Below are 13,737 nucleotides of genomic sequence, written 5' to 3'. Positions count from 1 at the left end.
GAAGATTCTTCTTCTTCCTCTCTTCTTATTTCGGCTAGCTCAAGTCGTCTGTATGTACTTACACGACGCCCAAAGCTCTCGGCCAACGCGGCTGATGTGAGCAGCCCACCGCCTGCTAATTGTTGCCGGCGATGCCGCGCGCCGATAGCCCTTTTCGCGATTGCGATTGCCCGGCCGATTGCTTTGGCCCTGCGATTGCGATTGCGATCCGGGCGATTATCTCGCTCCAACAGTGGCGCCGTTCTCGCCTCCCGCGGTCCTCAGACAACAACAAATCGGCGGACCGTGGCGGAGGTGGCGGACTCGTGACAAACCAATCCGAGCGATGGCCGCAGCGGCATAATACCAGGAAGATTCAAACAGATCGGCGGTGAGGTGGAGGTGAGCAAGCAGCCACCCTTGTTCGAGGAACGCAGCGGCAGCGGCGCCTCCTCGGGCTCCCGGCCGCAGCCCGCCAGCCAGCGCCCCCTACGCCCCCTTCTCCGCCCCCTACACCGCCCCCCTCGCCCGGCGCGGCCAAGCCCGGCCAAGCCCGGCCAGCAGCGAGGCGCGCGGCGCGGCAGTGCGGCGCAGTCTCTCTCACTCACACACACAGCCAGTCTCGCGCGGGCACCCGAGCCGTCCGGACGCACGCTGCCCGCCGTGGCAGCCTCAGCCTCCGTCGCGCTTCGCGTCGAGTCGTGTCGTCGGCACCGCGCCGGTCTCGTCAGTGACTGTGGTTTGTGTTGTGGCATGGTGCCGGCCCCACCGGCCTGCAAGAAAGAAAACACTTTACGGATAAACGACTGAGGATTTCTGACTCTAACCAGGTGAGTGGATCCGCCGATCTTTGTGGGCCCGACCATTGAGTGCGTTGTTTACTCTCGATGGACGGACGGATGAACTTCAGGAAGGCCCACGGCGCCGACGTCCAACTTCCAGTCTATTAATTTCAACAAGCTTTGTAGACGACCAGTGTATATCCTCGAAACTGACGCGCCTGTGAAGCGGGATGGTCGTTTTCGGCACGGGTTACGGCTCTATCTCCCATGGCAGCCGTTGTCTAGAGCGCCGCCTCGGCAGAATATTTTGCCGAGCGTTCCCAACGTCTCGGCCGGCCGGCTGCCTGCCGCCCCCCGCCCTCGGAGCTTCGCAGTGCTTCGCATCTTTTGCGCTCCCGAACCAGTTGCCCTGCCGGCCCTGCCGCCGCTGGGTTTGGTCTTGTTGGAATTCTGCCGCCAGCTCGGCCAGCACACAACGCAGCTCTGGCAGGGTCGGCCAGTGCCAACCACCTCCGCGATGGGCTGGTCCTGCTGGTGCTGGTCTGCCCTCTCCCCCTCGCTCCTCCCTTTCGCCTTTTTTTGTGAGTCGCCATCCTCCGAGCCTCCACTGCCCTGCCCGCCCGCCGGCTGGTGCCGGACAGTGCCGCCGCCGCTCCGTCTCTGTCGCACCGCAGGGGCGGCCCGTGGGGGTGCGAGAGAGACAGAGCAATGTTCGGAATGGGTCTGCCGCAGGGCTGGTCGGGGCTGGCGGTGTGTCTGCGACGAGGAAGAACCGGAGGGGGGAGTAGGGGTAGCGGTCAGGTTTCAGGACGCGCCAAACCACGCACCAGATTGATGCCCTCGCGAGAGTGTCCCGAAGCCTTGAGGATGGCGCCGTGGCTCCCTCTCTCTCGCACTCGTGGGGCGTCGCCGGGCGTCGCCGGGCCGGGCAAAGCGGCGTGAAAGACAATCGCCGAGCCGAAAGTAAAACTTTGCACTGTTCCTTTCCTGCGTCCGCGCGCGTGCGAAAGTGCGTGGCGTGCCGCGGTGCGGTGCGGCGCGCCGAGCGAGGTGCATAGAGAGGGCCTAATACGAGGCTAGCGTGCGGTGGGGCCGGCCAGACGCCGCGCTCTGTCTCTCTCGCACTCGTAGGGCTCCTAGGGCGTGCCGTGGGGGTGCGAGAGAGACAGCGCGCGGTGCTCTACAGTCGCAACACGCGGCGCATCTCCTTCCGGCTCGCGGCGTTCGCGGCGTTGGCGGTGTGGGAGGCAAGGCGGCTAGCTGGACACACTCCTCGGTTCCGGACTGGCGCGCTGACTCGCCGAGCTCTTTGCGTGCGGCCTGGCCTGGCCTGGTGGTGGCGCCGTGCCCCGCGGCCGGCGGCCCCGGCACCAGCACGCCCTCCCCCGCACACTGGCCGCGCATCGCACCGCGGCATTACGTCTTAATCCACTCATTTGCATAATCTGCGACTTTCGTTTCGAGGCCCGCGAGTGCGTCCGCGTGGCTCTTCGCGCCTCCACTGACCTATCCCCGCCGCGCCGTCATTAGGGCTGCAGCAGCAGCGCGCCGGTCGCGGCCATCGAGGCCGTCTTTAGCCACGGCCGCCGCGGCGCCAGGCCTTGGAGCCCTTGGGGTTGCCGCAACGCGCCGGCGCACAGTGGGCCAGAAGACCGGCGGAGGCGAACAAAACTCTACGCGCGTTTTGAGCACCAAAGTCGCTAAATGGGACTCGAACCGAACGTGTGACCCCACCAATGAATTGCGCTCCGAACGAGGAATCCATTGATGGGATCACACGTTCGGTTCGAGTCCCATTTAGCGACTCTTGAGCTCAAAACGCGTCTAGAGTTTTGTCCGCCTCCACCGGTCTTCTGGCCCACTGTGCGCCGGCGCGGTCCTTGGGGAGTTCGGGAGGCGGGGGCCTCGTGCAACGCCCCGCCGCCTGAAACAGTGTGGCGGCGAGACGCGCGAGGCGCAAGACTCTTGTTGTGGCCCGCCTCGCCCGTCTCGGCCCGTTTAGCGAGAATTATGTAAATCATTTCCCACCGTTTTGCTGCTCCTCTGCGGCGCCGCCCCGCGCCCCGTTGCAGCATCGTATGATATCTGCGTATCGCCCTGCCGTGCTGCCGCACTGGCGTCTCGCAACGCGGCGCCGCGGTGCGTGTGGCGCGACGGGCTGCGGGTTCGAATCCCGGTCCCGGCCGCGTTTCCGCGGAGCAATGTCGCCGCTGGTCCACTTTGGCGGCGAGGGAAAAGCAATTTCCCTCCAAAAGGGGAATCTGGGTGGTGGCGGTCGTCGGCGACCCCGGGGCTGTGTTCCGCGGCGTGTCGCGGCGGTCGTAAATCAGCGGGGCAGGGTGGCGGCGGACGGACGAGCCGGCCGAACTAGCCGCCTTGGCGGCAGAACGAGTGCGCGTTCGCAGCACGCCGTCGATCGAACGGCCGGCCGGGGCGCCGTGGGGGAAGGGAAAGCTGGCCGTTTATTGGCGGACTGGAATCTGCCTTCGCGGACATTTTGGCGCGCCCCCGCGCCGGACGGGCCGGACTCCGTGCTCCGGGCACCTCGCCGACGGCGGTGGCGGCGGCGCTCGCATGACGTGCGCGTCGAGGCCGGCTTCCCACGCCCTGCTTCTAATCCGGCGTGTGTTCCTCGTTCCCATGCACCGCCGCCGCGTTGTCGTCGCCGCCACGCTCGTCTTTATTTTTAACCACGCCTTTTTCGGGGACCGAATCGGAAAGCCGTCCCGGTCGTCCGCCGCTCGATCGTGGTAGCGATCTTGTCCGCGGGGGCACCAGACAAATTATGTGGCGGGCGCCCACGCCCTTCGCACCGCGGCTCACCGGGCCCAGCGCCCTCGGCCAGCGTCTGTCTCTCTCCCGCGCCGACGGGGCGCCCCGTGAGTGCGACAGAGACGGAGCGGCGACACGGCGCGGTGGCAGCTGCGCGTATTAGCGCACTTTATGGTGGCCGACGGGGCGCCGAGCCGTCTGCCGCGGCCACGGCAGTGTGTGGGAGGGCTGCGTGTGTGTGCGGGACGTGTTCTCGGCCTATATTCCGCAGCGGCAGCGCTGTTTGGCGGCGGAAACACGGAAAAAGCAGCGCCGGGCGGAGAAAGGCAGGCAGGGCGTGATTGACAGTGTGGTGGCGGGAAGTGCACCTGGAGGATGCCGCCGCCCAGATTAGCCTTATCTCCCTCTGGTTTTCGGATGCACCTGTGCTGCTGCAACGGCAGCACGTGCCTCGGCCGAAAAAAGCTCTGGTTCTAACGAGCGCAGATAATGTTTTTGACCGTGACGGTACTGTACTGCTGTGTTGCGCATAGTCCAGCCTGCAGTTTGATTCCGAGCGGTCTCTCTGTCGCACCCCGAAGGGACGCCCCGTGAGTGCGAGAGAGACAGCGAGCCGTGCCGCCATTTGTCCGTGGCTATGCCGCTCGGCGTGTCATGCGCGACAGCCTGTCCAGGTTGGTGCGACTCGTCGTCCTGCGGGCCACACGGCCGCGCGGCAGTCGCTCTGTCTCTCTCGCGCACGGGCCTCTCCGTGCGGGTGCGAGAGAGACAGAGCGAGCGAGTCTGCCGGCGCTCCGCTTGCCCGCTCCGCTCCGGTGATCCGGACTGCTCCGGGCCGCGGCGGACGCGCGGCGCAACGGCGCACGGATGCATGCGTCGCGACGCGTCGTCCTCCAGGAGGCCGACTCCGAGCCGCGTCGCTCTGTCTCTCTCGCACGCACGGGACTTCCCTTAGGTGTGCGAGAGAGACAGGTAATACTGTTCGCGGTCGGCCGGCAGGATGTGGGGCGTCGCTGCGCGGAGTGGTCGCACCGCGTCGCCTCACGTCGCCGCGGTGGTCTCGACGGTCTCGACGGCCTTCTTGACGCCTGCCTGCGTCCGATGCGGATCGCGGCGGGCCAAAAAAAATTCAGAAATAGCGGAACTGTCCGGAAAACAAATTCTGGAGGGCTCTGTTTGCAATCACGTGCACACACCATAAAAAAATTTGGAATTTGCTGTTTTCTTTCCGCCTTTTCTCACTTTGCTTGCGAGTCGTTCCTCACGGACTGCCATCGGCGTTTAGCTTTGCGTCGCACTAGTGGCACTGGCGCACCGGGAGTCGTTGAAATCAACAGGAGCCTTGTCCCCGGGTTGTTCCTGTATCGACCGGTGGTCGAACCAGCGACCTTAGGTCCGGCTCTCCAGTGCGGTAACCACCACGCCACGCCGGCAATGGGGGACACTGACAGTCAACTTTTATGTCACGGGTTTGAAACGTTTGTTGTCGTTGTTGACGGGGCTGTCGACGGCGCCGCGGTGCCGCCGCCGCTCGGCCCGACACGGCCAAGTTGGTGCAGCAATGCCCTTTTCGGGAGCGGGTCGTCGGACTGGCTGCTGCGCTGACTGCAGTGTGGCGGGCTGTTGACCGTCCGGGCCACTTCCCCGCGTTGTCATGTACCGGCAGTAGCAAACAACAACAACAAGTGCAGTGGGGATTCATTACGCTGCATTGGTGTCAGCGAGGGCTTGATGAGATTCGCTCTGTTGTTGTTGTTTGATGTCGATCAAGATGACGTGGCCGTCGCCGTGGTCGTGACGGACGGGCCGCGCAGGCCGCGCTTGCGGGGGTCAGCGGCCCTCTTTTGGCGAGGTCGGGTCCACGATGCCACCGCGGTGCGCCGCGGACTTTGAACCGAGCGCACGATAGGAAGCGCTCTCGTCACACATGTACGCCTTCCTTATACGCGTGCGTGCGTGTGTGTGAGGGCGTGTCCCCCGCGCTGCAAGGCTCGCTGCCGCGCGACATTGCTTATTTCTGTGCGCTGCCCGCGGCGAGCGGCGATCATGGTGGTGCCTTTGACGTCCGCCAAGGCAGCGGGCATGAAAAATAAGTGCCCCACAGCGTACCTATGTGAACCTCGTGGCAGTGTACGCGCATTGTTTACGGCTTGGACGGGCCTTGCTGTGCAGTGCAGGGGCGGCCGAGGGAAGGGTGGGCCGTCGGGGAGGTGGCCGTCGAGGCGGTGGTCATCGAGGCGGTGGTCATCGAGGCGGTGGTCATCGAGGCGGTGGTCATCGAGGAGGTGGCCGAGGCCGACCTCGCGTTGACGGCTTTCGCGGAACGTGGTGCGGCGACGACGGACGCGAGGCTTTCGTGATGAAAGTGGCAATTAAGAGGGAAAGAGTCGTCCGATGAGCGACGCGCTGCATGCATTACTGCACTGCGAAAACAAGAGGAAAAGGCTGGATGCCTGCACTGTAAGGGAAAGGGTACGGACAGTGCCTTTTGACGGAGGCAACAATCACACACACACGCTCGCACACGAGGCATGCCGAAAATTTCCCCCGGGGAGGATGACCTATGGATCGGTCTCTGCTCCTTCCTGCCCGACGTGTCGGAGGCCCAGCTTTCTCGTAACAGTAACGCACACTGTGACGACAGGCCGAACCTTGGGGCACTTGGTGTCAGAAAGGGCATCATTGTGTGTGTCCCGAGACGCGCGCACACCGCTATCCACAAACGCGCGCGGTGTGTGTGTGTGTGTCCGGAGTGCACACCTTTGAAGCACGTGGAAGGGGGCGTTGGTGTGCGCGCTGCCCTGCTATCAAGTGATGCGTGCCAGAGTCGCCCCGAGGGGGCGGTTTGGACACACACGCGCACACACACAAACACACACACTCGGAAATGCCGCCTTTCTCTCTTATTTCTTGGGGGCTGTACGGTGCGTCATCCACCACCACCACCGCCGCCGCCCACGCAACAACAACAACAAAAGTAAACAATTGGCTGCCTTGTTTTATGCCACGCTGCGGGCGCCCCCTATAAATTACATAGTGGCGAAACGGCGAAGCGCGGCGGAGCACTGCGAAGCGCACGCGGCGCGCTTTTGCCCGCCATTTGAAACGTTCTCTAAATGCAGGCAATGCTCCCCGGCAACGCCAACCACACTGTGAAGGAACAGGGAAGGCGTGCAAGTGTCCTCTGTGCCACGCTATTGGAGCACTGAAGTGCGTCCTGGGGACAGTGCACTAGACGGAGGCGACAAGGGTGGGGAGGAAAGCCAGCTGGGTTGGCGCGTAGTACCAGACCGGTGGCCTTTTTTTTCTGCGCCATAATTTGTCCTCTCCGATGGCGCGCGCTGCCGTCCCCGATAGGCCGATAGGGGCTCGACTTTTACCTAAACTGATTCGCCGTGCGTCGCAAAGTACACGCGCTCGCTCCTTGTAGCAGCACACCCTTGGCCGACATGGCGGCTGGCACGGCGCTGGCACGCCACTGGCACGCCGTCGGCATCGGCAGTGGATCAGCCGGCCGACTGCCAGGCAGGTGACTGCGAGTGACTGCTCCGGGCTGCTCTCCCTTCTGGTTAAATAGGAGGCCCCTTTGGCAGAGCTTGGCGGCGGCGGCACGGCGGCGGCTCGGCTGCAACACCACCTACTTTCTTCACCGAATGGATTACCCTTGCCCCTGTTGTTGCGGCGACGAAAATACTGTCGCACCGTGAGCAATTTGCCTGGCGCGGAGCTGAGATTTAGTCTTTCTAACCCTTCTCAATATTAACAAAATCATAGCACAAAAAAAAATTTATTGCGCAAAAAAATTTATTGCTAAAAAAATGTTGATGGAAAAAAATTCATAGCACAAACAACTGGAAACTATTTACGTATTTTACCGTAGGAAATTGTTATTTTTTTTGTTTACACACAAACATACTGTCACACATACCGATACTCGTCACAAACACTTAGCGAACACACGCACACACACACTCACACAGTGCAGTGTCATTACGGCCCTCATGTAACGAGCAATGAGGCTGCTAATGACGTTGCATCGTCGTGTCGCACTGACCTCGAAAAAGGCGCTCATGCATTGTGAAAATAATAACACACGCACGCGCGCTCTCTCTCTGGCATCTCCGCCGTTTAGCGAGAAAAAAAGAAGGTATTGATTGGGGTTTGCTTTCCCCGGGTCGGCTTGGCTGGACGTGTGGGACGTCGCCTTGTCGCCAGCAGACTGATTCAGCAGAGTCGTCGCTCTGTCTCTCTCGCACCCCCGTGAGTGGGAGAGAGATAGAGCGACGAAAACGACTCTCTGAATCAGCCTCGTCTTCTCCAAGATTCGCGGGGATAAAAATGAGCTAGCGTCGCTCGCCCGAATTTGGCGCTTTCGGTTCGCGGAAACATGAAGGAGGCGTCGTGGGCGAGGCGGAGAAAACGCTTCGCTATCGCCGCGTCGCGATATCGCCCCGCAGAGGACCGGGCCCAATCGTATTGAGAGTGAAACTGCCTAGCGCGTCGAACTTTCGAGTGCGTGTGATTAGGCCTGTCTCGTTGCGTTTGGTGGCGCCGCGGTGCTGTGTGTGTGGCTCCGTACTGTAGCCCGAGTGGTCGCTCTGTCCCTCTCGCACTCACGGGGCGTCCCTCGTAGGCGTGAGAGAGACAGCGCGACGAAAACGACTCTCGGAATCAGTCTGCTGGTTGATTAGGATCCCCGTCCGACGAGCCCCCCGGGGCAGTAGAGAGCACGGAGCGGGGCCTGCAGTGCCACTGTGGTACCGCCGTCATTTTTGTCACTCTGTGATTGGTCGAGTCCCGGTCCTTTCTGGACTGCCGGACGGGAAGTGCTGTGAATTTCGCTCGCAGTAAACCTTGTACATTTCTGAAATTATTTTGCTATTATTTTTAGGGGTTTTTAAAGATCCCCTCTTGTCTGGGGTTTGATACCTTTTTAAAATTCTCACGTCCGCTTTTTTTAAAAATTATGTCGCCAACTTTTTTTTTCATTAAAAAAAGTTCTTAATTTTTCTAAAATTGATGGTAGGAATTTTACGTAAACAACTTAAACATAAATTTCCTTCGGTAACAGCACTAAATCATTCGGAACGCCCAGAAAGCAGCCACACTCGGCGTGCTCCACTTGTCCTTAGCACACTGCCGGACTCCCAGTGTGGCACCGCTTCCTCCTGGTTAATGCCCGCTTTAGCGGCCCGTTAAAAGCGCTCGCTGCAGTGGGGGTGCCGTATAAATCACACGTCGCCGGGGAGAAAGTGTAGCGAAGAAGGGATGAGTCGGTGGAGGCGAGGGGCTGCAGTCCTGCAGGAGGCGACGAAGGTTGCGCAATGCCGTTGTGCGCGGATCGGCCACGCCACTGCCACGGCGCGGCCCGGGCCACAGCGCCACAGCCAGGACCTGGCATTGGATTCGCCCCTCGCGAGTCTGCGTGGCTGGCTGGCTGGCCCCGGGGCAGGCGCGCCCCGATATCTGGGATGACCGAATCGGCGACCCGGTGAGAGAGTGTGGCTGAGCCCTAATGAGAGGAAAGCCTCGAGGAAGGCACGCCTCGCCAGGCGGCGCCAGCGACGAGCCACGGCGGCCACGGCGGCCCCAAAAGCGGGCCCCGCCCACGCATCCGCCGAACGGCGTTCGTTTTTATCCACTTCCAATCACTTCTTGACTCGTCGTTTTTAATCCGATGCGTTTCCACGCGTTTTCCGTACCTTTCCGATGAGTGGAAATGTCATTGAAAATGTGAATTTTGGGCTGTATTGTTGGACGTGTCGACCAAATATTGGGGTTTGTGTTCGTCCCGCGACGCTGTTTGCACCGTTGACGATCTGTCGCGTGCGCTCTGTCTGTGTGTGTGTGTGTGTTGTGTGTCTGTCTGTCTGTCTGTCTGTCCGTCCGCCCGTCCTCGCGGTTATTGCTTTGCCTGCCCGTCTCTGCGATGCTCCTTCCGCGGCGAGGCGCGAGATGCGTCATCGAAATAGTGCTCCGCCTGGCTGGAGGCTCGGAGGGGCACATCTCGGCCACCGCGAGGCTAGAGAGAGAGAGAGAGAGAGAGAGAGAGAGAGAGAGAGAGAGAGAGAGAGAGAGAGAGAGATCCGCATAGTGACACGTACGGCTTGCAAGCTTTCTGCACTTCGCGCATCAATTCCGTGAAGTCCGACACTCTCCGGTTATTGACAATTTCTTCTCCTTTTATTGCCGCTGCTCGCTTGCTTTACAGCGTAGTAGCAGAGCTCCGCCCGGTTGATACAATATTTTTTTTGCGAGCAAAGTCCGCGCCTTTTCCTGACTTTCCCCCCCAAATCGTCCACTTTATTTTCTTTACCGGGAACCGTAAGAATCGCGGGCGAGAATTCATCCTTAAAAATTTTCCCACCGGTCATTTATACGGACGTAATTACGCTGCAGTATTATCATTATTATATTGGAAACCAATGATGGCAGGCGCGTGGGAGGCAGCGACCTTCATCAAGGGGAGAAAAAATGTCTTTTGTTTGATTGAAGCGCCGAGTGATGAGAGGTCGTCACCGGGATGCCATCCTCGTCCTTCTCACGTGCACGACGCACGCGGCACGCTCGCGGCACGCAGCACGCGTGCACTCCCTCGCGGCCCACCAGCCATTGTGGCGTGACGCGCGTGGTATTGTCTCAAATCGAGGCATTACATTATTGCCTCAAGCCCCGACGCCTCGACAAATTGTTTCTTTGTCTAGTGTAGCGGCGGGCCGTGTTCGGACGCGGGGACGCGCGCCGGGATTGGACTAACTGCGGTCTTGTCGCTCAGCGTGGCAAACATCGTCGAGTGGAATTATTAAATTAAAAATTTGGTTTTCGTCTTCGGGGCAGTCCTATGCAAATTGCGATTTGCAGCTTCTTGAAATGGTCCACTCCTTTATTCTTTAAGTAACCTGATTTAGTCAAGTGAAAGAATTGTCCGGGTCGGAACTAACTCTGCCAGGGAGCCCGACTTAAACTGGCTCACGACGGCCGGAGCTTAACCGTTTCCGACTCGGGAGGCCCACAGACGGGACTGGGACCGTGGAAAATCAATGAAATTGTGGAAGCCGCTGGGCGAAAAAGAAAGAAGCGACTGGCGAAGCTGATTCCGAACCGCGCTTTTCGTCGCCCCGTCTCTCTCGCACCTTTACGGGACGCGCCGTGGGTGCGAGAGAGACGGAGAGACTTTTCGGGATGAGTCTGGCGGTCTCTAATTTGGCTTTTTTTCCGCGTCCCGTGAGGCGGCGTCCCGTTGCGCCGCGATGTTTGCGTTAACGTGGGCTTGATGGGGGCGACAGGGAGGGGCCTGCCTGACTGCAAGAAGCGCCGGGCCGCCAGCGTGCAGCCATTACGCATCATTTCTCTGAATGAATGCGATGCATCGGCCGCCTTTTTTCGCCGTTTTTTCCCCCTATCCGTCAGGATGTGCCGCGGTTCGCCGTGACTCGGAGCTTCGCGGCGACGGCGGCTGCTTCTGGCCGAAAGGCACGGCGCCGCCGCTGCGTTTGCCACCGCGCTGGAGCGGGGACCTTCAACCTTGGCTGCGGTCGCCGAGTTGGGACCGTCACGTGAAAGACCCGCCTCAGCTGGAGTGTGTGTGAGCGTGCGTGGCGTGTGTTGCCTTTCCGGTCGAAGCGGTCGTCGTAATTTTCATTTGCTCCGTGCAGTTTTACGGTTGATCCGAAACTTTTCAACGCCGCCAAGGTGGACGAGGCCTGATGTTTCGACCAGTAGCAGCCTAACCCCCCTCTTCCAATCTGCCCCTGCTCGTGCTGCTGCTACTGCTGCTGCTTATTTCGAGATTTAATTTGTGCCCATTTTTGTCCGGGAAGTGTCGTGTGTACGCGGCGGCGCTCGTGACAATGCTGGGAGTGTGTGTGTTTTGTGCGACGTTTCCGCCTATTTGGCGGCGCATGGCGCACGGCTCGCCGAGGCACGCCACCCGCGGAGAGTGGCTGTGCGCGGCCCACGCCATTAAATGGGCTGGGGGAAAATGGCAGCCTCCGAGTCCTTCGCTGAAGGTGAAAAGCAATCGGCATTGCCGGCGGTAACGCACAGTGGGCCAGAAGACCGGTGGAGGCAGACAAAACTCTGGACGCGTTTTGAGATCCTGAGTCGCTAAACAGGCCTCGAAGCGAAGGTGTGACCCCGCGAATGGATTGCTCTCCAAACGAGGAATCCATTGGTGGGGTCACACGTTCGGTTCGAGGCCTGTTTAGCGACTCCGGAGCTCAAAACGCGTCTGGAGTTTTGGTCACCTCCACCGGTCTTCTGGCCCACTGTATAACGTCCTGCGTGGAAACGCGGAGCGGTTTCACGGTCCGCCCCTTGCTTTGTAGTGTAGTGACTGTGCGTGCATCCTTGGCTGTGACGTGGAGTCAGTCGGTTTGATAGCGTTCGCCTGGCAGTGGCGCAGAAAGGGCTCTGCTTGGCAACGCTGACCTAGGACTTGAGTGACACGCAGTGACTCGCGGTGACCTGCCCTGCCGCGCGGCCTGGGGGCTTGCTTCACATGACGTGCGTGTGCGCGAGCGAGCGCGTCGCGCGGACAGTGGAAAAAAAAACCGAGTGAGTGCGCTTTGCTGCTCGCGTGCCCGCGTTGTTTGGCCGAGGTGTGGCGTGACGCAAGGGGCGTTACAACTATTTCCCCGGTACAAGGTGTCATGACTCGCGAAAAAAAAAATGAAAAACTTTTTTCAAAGTGTGTGTTTTAGTGTCTGGTTGAAAAGAATTGAACATGAAGTTTGTTGCTGGCTGAAGAGAGAATTTATGTAGCAAAGGGGCAGGGAGCCTGCCTCCGGTTTGGAGCTCCTCTGTCGATCGTGGCATCGATGGGGCGTAGCGCCGCGTAGCGCGGTGGCGCGCAGCAGGAGGTGCGAGAGAGAAAGGGCGACGGACGGACGGAGGCTGCGCGGGACGCCGCGGGACCCACGATACGAGATTAGCGTGGCGCTTGCCGAAAAGAGAAACAAGGTTCGCTTTGTGTGCGCATGCGCCTTGTTAGCACATAAGCCCGGCCCCAGTCGTCGCCTCTCGGCCCCGCTGCCCCGCCCCGCCCCGCCCCGCCCCGCCGGAGCGGATGCATTGTTCCACCTGTTTCCATCCAGTAAAGGAGGAAGTTATAATCTTTTGTCTTGCATCCTTGTTTCGACTGGGAAACGGGTTGGCCGTCGCGGCGCCGCGGCTCGGCGCAGTGCCAGGGAAATATGAAGTGGCCCGATTGGCCGCGTTAACGCGTCCGGCCACGTTTGCGCTGCCAGTGGCGCGATGAGTTAAGGAAAGGATTAGCAGTGTGGCGGCGAAGCCTCCCCGACGACGCGAGCAACATTCTGTCGGCCGGGCGTTAGGACGTTAGGACGTCGCCCCGCAATAATTTTCGCGATTTGCTTCATTTTCTGTTATTTTCTCTCTGTTTCTCGCTCTCGCGTGCACATCCCGCGCAAGTAGGGCGAGGCCCGGTCGTGAAACCACGCCGCGTTTGGAGGCCCGCGCCGTCCGGAAGGCCCCGGCGGGGAGCATCCATATCGGGGGGGTGTTTTGTCTACGCGTTCGCGCATTCGTGACGTCACGGCTCCCGTTTAGCAGGAAGTTGGGTAACGCCCCGTTTGGGCGCGCGCGCCCGGTAGCATGTCAATTAGACGGGGTGTGGAGAGAGGCGCCGGCCGAACACTGACGCCGCGTCTCCCTCACACTCGCGGCCGGGCCGTCGGGTGCGACGGAGACGGAGCGACGGAACAGGCCGAAAGCCTGGCGAAAGGACGGCCGTGCAACGCTACAAGTGGAGCGCGGGGAAGTCCAGTTTGGGCGGACGCGTCTCCGGACACGTGCTGGACCAAAGGCGCTGCGCCGAGCGGAGTGACTTGCTTTTCAAATTTGTCTTTCTGCGCGCGACGCCTGGGACTCGCAGTGTCGTGGACGTCGTCGCGCTGGAGCCGCCACTGCGAAACGCAACCGGCGTGGTCATTTCGGCCGAGGCGCCGCGAGATCTGTTGGTTTCTTGGAAGCGGTTGCGGGCCTCCCCTTATCAATTTGGCGCGGTGGACGCGCGGCGGACTGAGCAGTCTCTCTCGGGACGGCCCGTGAGTGCGAGAGAGACGGGGCGCTTGAGACGTGCGGCGAATCGGATCCTGGGTAGCATTACTCCAGCACCTCGGTGACAGCCGCCCCTTGTTAATGGACGCGCGAGGCGGTGGATGGCGGACGAGGGTGTGGGCCG

At 60.8% G+C, this 13,737-nt stretch overlaps 1 protein-coding gene across 1 annotated transcript in view; it reads left to right on the top strand.

Annotated features, from left to right (window-relative positions):
- The first annotated feature begins 596 nt into the window (after positions 1-596).
- Positions 597-13,737, top strand: part of LOC117643954 (mucin-5AC) — a 72,835-nt gene continuing 59,694 nt past the window's right edge. Inside the window, exon 1 of the mRNA XM_034383140.1 lies at positions 597-809. The gene's annotated coding sequence lies outside the window, so the exon portion shown is untranslated. The remainder of the gene's footprint in view (positions 810-13,737) is intronic.

Source organism: Thrips palmi, unplaced genomic scaffold, assembly GCF_012932325.1.
Source record: "Thrips palmi isolate BJ-2018 unplaced genomic scaffold, TpBJ-2018v1 HiC_scaffold_17, whole genome shotgun sequence".
Classification (NCBI taxonomy): domain Eukaryota; kingdom Metazoa; phylum Arthropoda; class Insecta; order Thysanoptera; family Thripidae; genus Thrips; species Thrips palmi.
The sequence above is the reverse complement of the archived record's forward strand: the minus strand, read 5'-3'. Positions and strand labels throughout refer to the sequence as shown.